At 37.9% G+C, this 9511-nt stretch overlaps 1 long non-coding RNA gene across 1 annotated transcript; it reads right to left on the reverse strand.

Moving 5' to 3' along the window:
• Positions 1 to 2290: 2290 nt before the first annotated feature.
• On the reverse strand, positions 2291 to 4195 carry LOC131224090 (uncharacterized). Its single transcript, XR_009160822.1, has 3 exons — positions 3499 to 4195; positions 2866 to 2987; positions 2291 to 2426 (listed from the first exon to the last, which is right to left on the reverse strand). It is a non-coding gene; the product is annotated as an uncharacterized LOC131224090 (long non-coding RNA).
• Between the last annotated feature and the right edge of the window lie 5316 nt (positions 4196 to 9511).

Below are 9511 nucleotides of genomic sequence, written 5' to 3' on the forward strand. Positions count from 1 at the left end.
CATTTCGAGAAAACCGAAGCTAAAAAGGTCTTTTAGCCTCACTTGAAGAACCGAGGTTATAAAAGTCATTTTAGCCTCGGTTGCTAAAACTGAGGCTAAAGCCTTTAGCCACGGGGGTTTCAACCTCCGTTTGGATAATTGAGGCAAAACTGAGGCTAAAGGCTTTAGCCTCAGTTTTTAACCTTTTTAGCCTCAATTTTGAACCGAGGCTAAAGCCCCCTTTTCTTGTAGTGATTAAGCCTACTCAATGAAGAACTCTAAGTCGAAGCTCCACGATGCTATGGTCCTCTCTCTCAGTCGAGGCTGTCATCAAATTATTCTGGAATCTGACTCTAGCTGTGTCGTCGACGCTTTCATTGGCAAATCTTCCCCTGCTTGGAAATGGAGTTATTGGTGGACGAGGATAAACAGGTTGAGAGATAGGGGCTGTTTTCTGATTCTGCACTCCCTGAGAAAAGGTAATGGCCCGGCTGATGAGTTGGCCAAGGTGGGTGCATCGTCCCAACAGCAAGCTATCTTTCTCTCAGTTTCTGAGCTTCCATTCAGCGTCAGGGGTCTTTATAGACTAGACAAAATGGGTCTCGGCTCCTGATGGACTGGCCGTCAGATGGTTTCTCTCGCTCTCCTGGTCTCCTTTTTTGTCCCCAGGAGTTTTCTTCTCGTGCCTGTACAGAGGTTTAATGTTTTTCTTCTGTTTTGGTGGGGTCTATCTTTTTGTTTTTCCCCTCTCAGGCTGTAATTTTTCTGTGATTAATGGAATTGGGGCTGGGCCTCTTCTAAAAAAAATAAAAAATAAAAAATAATAAATAATAAATAATAAATAATAAAAATGAAAAACTCTAATGTCAAGTTGATCATAGACAAGAACCCACTTCTTATCAAGCTCGGCGCTCTGAACTTGGAATTTTGGAAAACTCAACTCAGCACAGCTGGGTCCGGAGTCGATCATCAAGTTCTGGATCCATGTTCAAGAACTTGGTTTTGAACCTGTTTTTGGGTTGGACTTGGCCTAGTCAATAAAAAACTCGAAGGTCAAGTTGATCATAGACAAGGTGCAATTATTATCGACTCAAAGTATGAGAATCAGCACTCTGAACTTGGAATTAGGAAAACCAAGTTGGCTCAGCTGAGTTCCGAGTCAATCTGCAAGTTCTTGACCAATGTTCAAGAGCTTGGTTTTGGACTACTTTTCACAGGAACCTGAAGAAAAAAAAAAATTACAAAGAAAAACTCCATAAATGCGTCACTCACCTCTATCTAAACTCTAATAATAGTATGATGATGCCATTGATATACCTGAGAGGCCCTTGAGTTTAATTTTCCCTCCATTATCCTCGAAGACTAACACCTTCTGCTCTTTAGATTCCAAGAGATTGTAAACTTGGTTTTGATACACCTCATAGTAAGAAATCATCACTGAGCTTCCAATTTCTTCACGAATTGATAGAATTTTGGACAGTGCCAATGGTGCTAAAAAAGGAACCCTACATATTAATACCAAAGAAATCCGCAAAAACTAAAACAATAAAAAATAAAAATAGTAGACACATCTTTTCAAAGGAAAAAAAATGTACAAGATGAAAACATACTAAAAATAAAAATAGTATGAGCTCTATTTATTAAATAGTTCTGACTCATCCACTAGACATGGCCTAAGCATAGATTCAATCCATAGCTATACATTTCCAAGGATTGGAACTATTTGCTCTTCTTCAACTAAAATTGGATACATGAACTACAACACCTTTAATGATGACTGATATTCTTCGTCTATCAAGATCGGAAATTTGAAGATTAAGTTTGGAAGGTTCCAAAATCATTGCATGCAGTCTTAACAACTGTCACATGTATGGCAATTGAGGCTAAAAGGTAGACTTTTCACTTCAGTTCCTATGCAATTGAGGCTAAAAGGTAGACTTTTCGCTTCAATTCCTATACAACTGAGGCGAAAGATGAACTTTTAGCCTCAGTTCCTTAACAACCGAGGCTAAAAGACACAATTAGCCTCCATTTTTTCAACTGAGGCTAAAAAATTGTGGCTAAAGGCCTATTTTCTTGTAGTGCATGTAGAGTGAACCGAATAAGATATATTCAGTAAATATAAAGTTGGCTAGTCAATTGCGTGCGCACGTGTGTGTGTGTGTGTGTGAGAGAGAGAGAGAGAGAGAGAGAGAGAGCATACATGGATGCAAAGAGTAGTTAAATTGACTTCATTTTCAATCAAAATGAATGAAGTAACAATCAATGAAAATAAAAGTAACCTTTACATTTCCGAAAAATTCCTCAGGTGTGGAGTTCTCTGGGAGTAACTTTGTAATATATCCCTGAGATGTTGTGCCAAAGCCATTCTCTACTTCTGCAGTGCTCTCACTCAACGATATTCGTATGATGATGTACACATAAGACCACAAACAAATGGCTCCAATCTGAAAGGTAAAAATTAGCAATAAAAAATAAAATGGGATTAGTTTTCCATGCTAGCACTCAGGTCTTTAAATGGGGGTTCCACTACAGCGGTACCAGGAAGATGTGCAGCCCACATGTTTTCAGACATCCAACCCATCCACCAGATGTGTCACCCCAACATACCACAAGGGCCTAGAACTTATGCCAATGAAAGCTCAATTGGGCCACAACACAGGGAACAAGTTGGCGCCCAGCCTCGACTTGAGTGGGGCGCTCACGGTTTGTGTATATGGAATCCATGCTGTTCAGACCCTTCATCTGGCCTGGATGAAGGATCAGGCTAGAAATCAGATTGTTTTGCAACTCATGTAAGGCCCAGTGAAAATCAAGGGTGGGCTTCTCTCCCACCTTTTTGACTGTTCTATGAGCCACCTGAAGAAACTTGAAAGAAGAACATACTTCCATAGACAGTGAAGTGTATGCCAGTCGATATGTACGGCAGACGTCAGGAGCTCCAAATGGACTGCCTTTCTCTTGACAGATTGCTGGGACGATAATCAGAAGCATGGTCCCTAAATTCCCTGTTCAGAAAAACCGATGCTATGCAAAAATCACTTTCCATTTTAATCATAAAGAATGCTTGAAATGGTACAGAAGTTTTCTGTAAGAAATACAGTTACTGGAAAAATAGAAATTCTTCAATTATGATGAGAGAGAGAGAGAGAGAGAGAGAGAGAGAGAGAGAATCAATTGGGCTCTTCTTCCCATAGCTCAAAAACCTGAAAACTCAACTCGGCTTGATGTTCATGTGGGTCAGGTCGACCGAAGACTCAACCCGACTGACTCAATATCTATAATAATGATAATAAACAAACGTGCAAGGACAAATAATATTAAAATAGTCCTCTCATATAAGTATAATAAAATAAGTTCAGTGCCGGCAAAGTGCATGCACCTTCTTTTTTTTTTTTTTTTCCATCAAAAGAAGGTCCAATGGTGGCCCAATGTCTATTCAACCACAAAAAGAGAATTTACAAAAAAGGACTGGCCCGCCTATCGAGAAGGGCTGAACTAAAAGCAAAGTGCATGTACCTGAGTGGTAGAGGACCTCGCTTCATCACATTGAGGTCAGGAGTATGAATCGAGCACCCTACTCTTTTTAATCTTATTGAGGTCATGAGTTTGCAAATTGACTCAGCTGAGTTTTGAGTCAAGCCAGCGAGTTTTAGAACTATGGTTCTTCCCACAAATGAATGCCTTTGCCGCCCATTGATCACGCAGTAAACACAGAAACCGAAAGCCTGGATTAGTTTTACAAGACTAGATAGATAACTACACAGCCTATTTGGCAGCAGTGCATGAGATGGCAGAATGCGTAGCATCAAGGCTGCAGCCACTAGCCACCTTATGCTTGTATCCCACTCATAAACATCATCGTCATCCTCATCTTAGCCTTCTCCCAGCAATTCTGGGGACGGAAGCAATCAGCTTTTGAAAGGTAGATCAACAAAAAAATTTACGATTGGCTGCCCACCAGACAACACCTTTCCTCTTCTATGAGGGTCTTGAACTCCCTAATTCTAAAAATTCTTAGATTCCCAAAATCCTAAAATCTCAAAATCCCCAATTTGTAAAATCAGAAAAACCCAAACTCAGGGTCCACATTCAAATTTATAAGCCCTAAAATCCTCAAATCCCTAAACGAGGGTTCACATTCGAATTGAAAATCCACAAATTACTAAATCCCCAAATTCATAAATCAACATTGAGATTGAGAGAGAGAGAGAGAGAGAGAGAGAGAGAGAGAGAGAGAGAGATACCTCGCGTTCATGAATCTAATTCAATCGAGCTTCAGAGAGAGAGAGAGAGATGGAGGTCATGATTGAGAGAGGAATGAAGGTGGTACGTGGGTAGGGAGGGCCTTGGACCACCACTCGGCCAACGTCAACCATCCGAACGAGTCCCTCACGCAGTCAAGGATGGGCAGAGAGAGAGAGAGAGAGAGAGAGAGAGAGAGAGATGGGGAGAAGATAGAGAGAGGAGCGAGAGGAAGAATTTTATTTCCGTGTGGGTGCGAGAATGAAAAACGCAAGCGGCCGGGGCTCTTTTTTTTTCTGTGGGCGCGGACGCCGACTTGAGATGAACGGTCATGTGAGGGCTCCGTGTGGCCCACCATGATGTATGTCTTCCATTCAATTCAAAGAACTTTTTAGGGATTTATCCCAAAAAAGGAGGCAAATAGAAGCCTCGCATGGACCACAGCACAAATCAACAAAAGGCATTTAATCTCTATCATTTCCTATGGTGTGGTCCACTTGAGCTTTAAATTTACCTAAGTTTTCGAGCTAATTCATTAAAATGATCCATAAAAATGGATGGATGGCTTAGATTAAACACAAAAATTATGGTGGGCTCCATAGAACTTCTAAGGGACCACCAATTCGTACTTTTGGCATGGTGGGGTCGGAGTATTTAGCTACGGATTAAATCCATAGTAATATAGCTATTACATACGAAAATTATAAATATAAACCATCTACAACAAGACCCATTATTTGGATAGTCTGGATAGACATATATCAAACCCACTTTTTCTATAAACAAGTTGCCACTATTTTACATAAAATGCAAAACTCACGCCTTTTGACCCTACAAATAACCACGTTAGCTTTAGCTTTGGATCTGGTAGGGCTTTATAGGCCCCACTATGATGTTTTTGTTTAATCCACATCCTACATCCATTTGTAAACATTCTTTTAATGTTGATACCAAAAAATGAGCTTGAAATAAATCCCGGGTGAACCACACCACAGGCAAACAGTAGCGATTGGACGTCCACCATTAAAAAATGACCATACCACAAGAAACAATCTTAACTAAATTCCTACTATTAAAAACATCACGGATCCACTAAAATATTTATTTTCCATCCAACGGAAGCAATTTGCCTAGTGAGTAACTCACTACGCTAGTAGTCCACCATGATTCATGTATTTTATTCACTCCGTCTATCCATTTTCCTAGGTAATTTTAGGACTTGAGCCCAAAAATGAAGCATATATAATTTTTCAAATGGACCACACCATAAGAAATAGTTGACTTGAACTTCTATCATCGAAAATTTCTTAAGGCCACCGAAGTTTTAGATCAAGCTTATATTTTTGTTTCCCATTCATACATGTCTGTATAGTCTTATAAACTGGTTGGATGACAAATAAACATTACTGTGGGGCCTAGAAAGGTTTCATAGTTGGAAATCATTATCCTAACTATCCTGAGGTATGATCCACTTCATCTTTGTATATGCTTCAATTTTGGGCTTAACCCCTTAAATTAGATGGAAAAATGGATGGACGGCGTGGATAGACCACATACATTCAAGGTGGGCCTAACTGAGTTTACTCAGTAAGATGAGAGCGTACTGAGTAACTCAGTATGCAATCCGATTTCTCATCTAACCTATTGACAAATAAATCGAATCCCTTATCGTACCGAGTAAACTTAGTTGGGCCCACGGTGGATGTATATGATTTATCCATGTCGTCCATCCATTTTTCTAGCTTATTTAAGGGGTTGGGACCAAAATTGAAGCAAATTCAGAGCTCAAGTGGATCATACCACAGGAAACAGTGGGAATAATGATTTCCACCATTGAAACCTTGCCAGTCCCCACGGAGATGTTTATTTGTCATCCAACATGTTCATAAGATCATACAAACATTGATGAAGGGAAAAATCAAATATCAGCTTGATCCAAAACTTCTATGGCCCCCAAGAAATTTTCAACGGTATAAGTTCAATTCACATTGTTTCCTGTGGTGTGGTTTATTTGATATTTGGATATTCTTCATTTTTGGGATCAAGACTTAAAATTATATGGTAAAATGGATGGACAGGTTGGATACAATACATAAATCATGGTGAGTCTTAAAGAGTTTACTGAGCACACAATTTGCTTCTGTTGATAAGGTAACAAAGACTTAGACAAAGATACCAAACAAATATCATCTTGATCCAAAAACTTTTGTGATCACAAGAAGTTTTTAATGGTCAATTACTATTGTTTCCTATGCTACGATCCACATGAGATTCAAATTTTCTTATTTTTTGTATCATGTTCTAAAATGAGCTTTCAACGCGGATTGAGAGAGTAAAACCTATATTAGCTGATTGGCTGGTGTACCACACACCAGCTATATAGCTCCTGTATTGACGTTAACAAGTTCTATGGGTCCCATCATGATGTATGTTTGTATCTAAACTGTCCATCCATTTGGCAAGCTCGTCTGAAGGCTTGGGACTAAAAATAAGACAGTTATAAAGATAAAATGGACCTCACTACGAGCTCGTCACAGAAGTTTTGGATAAACATGAAATTTGTTTTTACTTTTCATACACGTATATGTGACCTTATGAACAGATTGGATGGAAAAGAAACGTGATGGTGGGCCTACAAATTTTTTAATGGTGAACAACATTATCTCCACTGCTATTTTTGGTGTGGTCCATTTGAGCTTTGGATATATAATTCATTCCTTGGTTGATGATCTCAAATGATCTCGAAAAATTATTACTAACTTGCAGTGTATTGGAAAATTAAGTACGACCTTAAAGAACTAACATATTAGAGCTTTGCCAAGCCCACACGTTGTGTATAATAATGATAATGCACATACACACATTCCATCCAACCATCCATCCCATCGATCAATCTATCATCCGCCCATCTAACCATCCCATCGATCAATTTATCCATCCGTCCATCCAATCATCAGATCTGTCCATCTAACCATCCAAACATCCATCCATCCCTTCAATCCATCCCAACTATCTCATTCATCAGTCCATCCATCCCATCTATTCACATATTGATCCATCCAACCATCTCATTCAACCATCCATCCAACCAACCATCTTATATATCCATCCATCTAACTATTCCATCGAACCATCCAAACATCCATCCATCCACCATTCAATTGATGATTGGAGGTTGATCTAATGGTCGAAAGTACTTTGTGTTGTACGATCATTGATTGGGAGGTTGATCTTGTGATTGTCGGTGATATGCAACATTCAATTGTTGATTGGAGACTTAATGAAGTGATGTACGATGATTTCTACCATCCGATAAAGGATTGGAGGTTGATTGGATGGTCAACAACACTTTTTATTGTTCAATTATTAATTGGAGGTTGATCAAGTGATTGTCAATGTGCACCATTCCATCATCAATAGGGGAATTGATAACAAGATTTATATTGGTTTGTTCCGTCCAATCATTAATTAGAGGTTCCTCTGATGTTCAACAACACTTCATGTCATCCGATTGTTGATTAGGAAGTCGATCGAGTGATCATCACTAATGTGCACTGTTTGATCGTCATCAGGAACTTAATGAGGAAATATATGTTGGTTTCCACTATTTAATTGATAAGCACACAGACAGATGAAAGAAAACTATTCATAAGAGTACACAGGCAGATAATTTACGATGTTATTGCAAATACTCTAGCCTTTCGCAATAAAACGCATGGTGAAACGTCAGGAAAAATTGGTGGGAAACGTTTTAATGACGATAATTATAACTCGACGTAAAAATGTTCACTATTTATGATGATTTACAATGTTGTTGCAAATAAATGAAACTACATTCATCGTAAAAAGTTTCAGTTCGTATTTGTTGCAACAAGTTAACCTAATGTCGCTAAAACAAACAATTTGCAGCGACTTTTGTGTCGTTACAAAAAATAATGTTTTGCGATGACACTCAATTCATCGCATAAAATGGACATTAGAGATAATAATTGAAACGCGTGGTGAAACGTCTTTCCTACCATTTAATTTTTCCAGAAAAAATTGATGGGAAACATTTTAACGACAATAATTATACCTCGTCACAAAAATGTTGACTATTTTCGATGATTTACAATGTTGTTACAAATACTCTAACATTTCGCAATGAAACTACATTCAACGCAAAAAGTTTCAGTTGATATTTGTTGCAACGAGTTAACCTAGTTATCGTTAAAATAAATTATTCACAGCGACTTTTGTGTCGTTGCAAAAAATAATGTTTTGTAACGACACTCAATTCGTCGCATAAATTAGACATTAGCGACAATAATTGAAACGCGTGGTGAAACGTCTTTTCCACCATTTAATTTTTCCTGAAAAAATTAGTAGAAAATGTTCTAGCGACGATAATTATAGCTCGTCGTAAAAACGTTAACTATTTACGATGATTTACATTGTTGTTGTAAATACTCTAACATTTCGCAATAAAACTACATTCATCACAAAAAGTTTCAGTTAGTATTTGTCGCAACGAGTTGTCTCGTCGTCGCTAAAATAAACTATTTGCAGCGACTTTTGTGTCGTTGAAAAAAATAATATTTTGTGACAACACTCAATTCGTCCCATAAAATGGACATTAGCAATAACAATTGAAATGCATGGCGAAACGTCTTTCCTGTCATTTAATTTTTCCTGAAAAAATTGGTGGAAAACGTTTTAGCGACGATAATTATAGCTCGTAGCAAAAATATTGACTATTTGCGATGATTTATAATGTTGTTGCAAATATTCTAACCTTTCGCAATAAAATTACATTCGTCGTAAAAATTTTCAGTTGGTATTTGTCACAACGAATTAACCTAGTCATCGCTAAAACAAACTATTTGAAGCGACTTTTGTGTTGTTGTAAAAAATAACGTTTTGCCATGACACTCAATTCGTCGCATAAAGTGGATATTAGCGATGATGATTGAAACATGTGGCGAAACGTCTTTCCCACTATATAATTTTTTCGGGAGAAATTGGTGGGAAACGTTTTAGCGACGATAATTATAACTTGTCGTAAAAATGTCGACTATTTGTGATGATTTACAATGTTGTTGCAAATACTCTAACATTTTGCAATGTAACTACATTTGTCGCAAAAAGTATAATTCAATATTTTTTACAATGAGTTGAACTAGTCATTGTAAAAAGAACTGTGAAAAAAAGTCTAATGTTGTATTTTCGCAACGAGCTTAACCAGTTATCGCAAAAGCTACTGTTTGCGACAACTTTTGTGTCGTTGTAAAAAACTTTTTTTTTATGA

This window comes from Magnolia sinica, chromosome 13 (genome assembly GCF_029962835.1).
Source record: "Magnolia sinica isolate HGM2019 chromosome 13, MsV1, whole genome shotgun sequence".
NCBI lineage: Eukaryota > Viridiplantae > Streptophyta > Magnoliopsida > Magnoliales > Magnoliaceae > Magnolia > Magnolia sinica.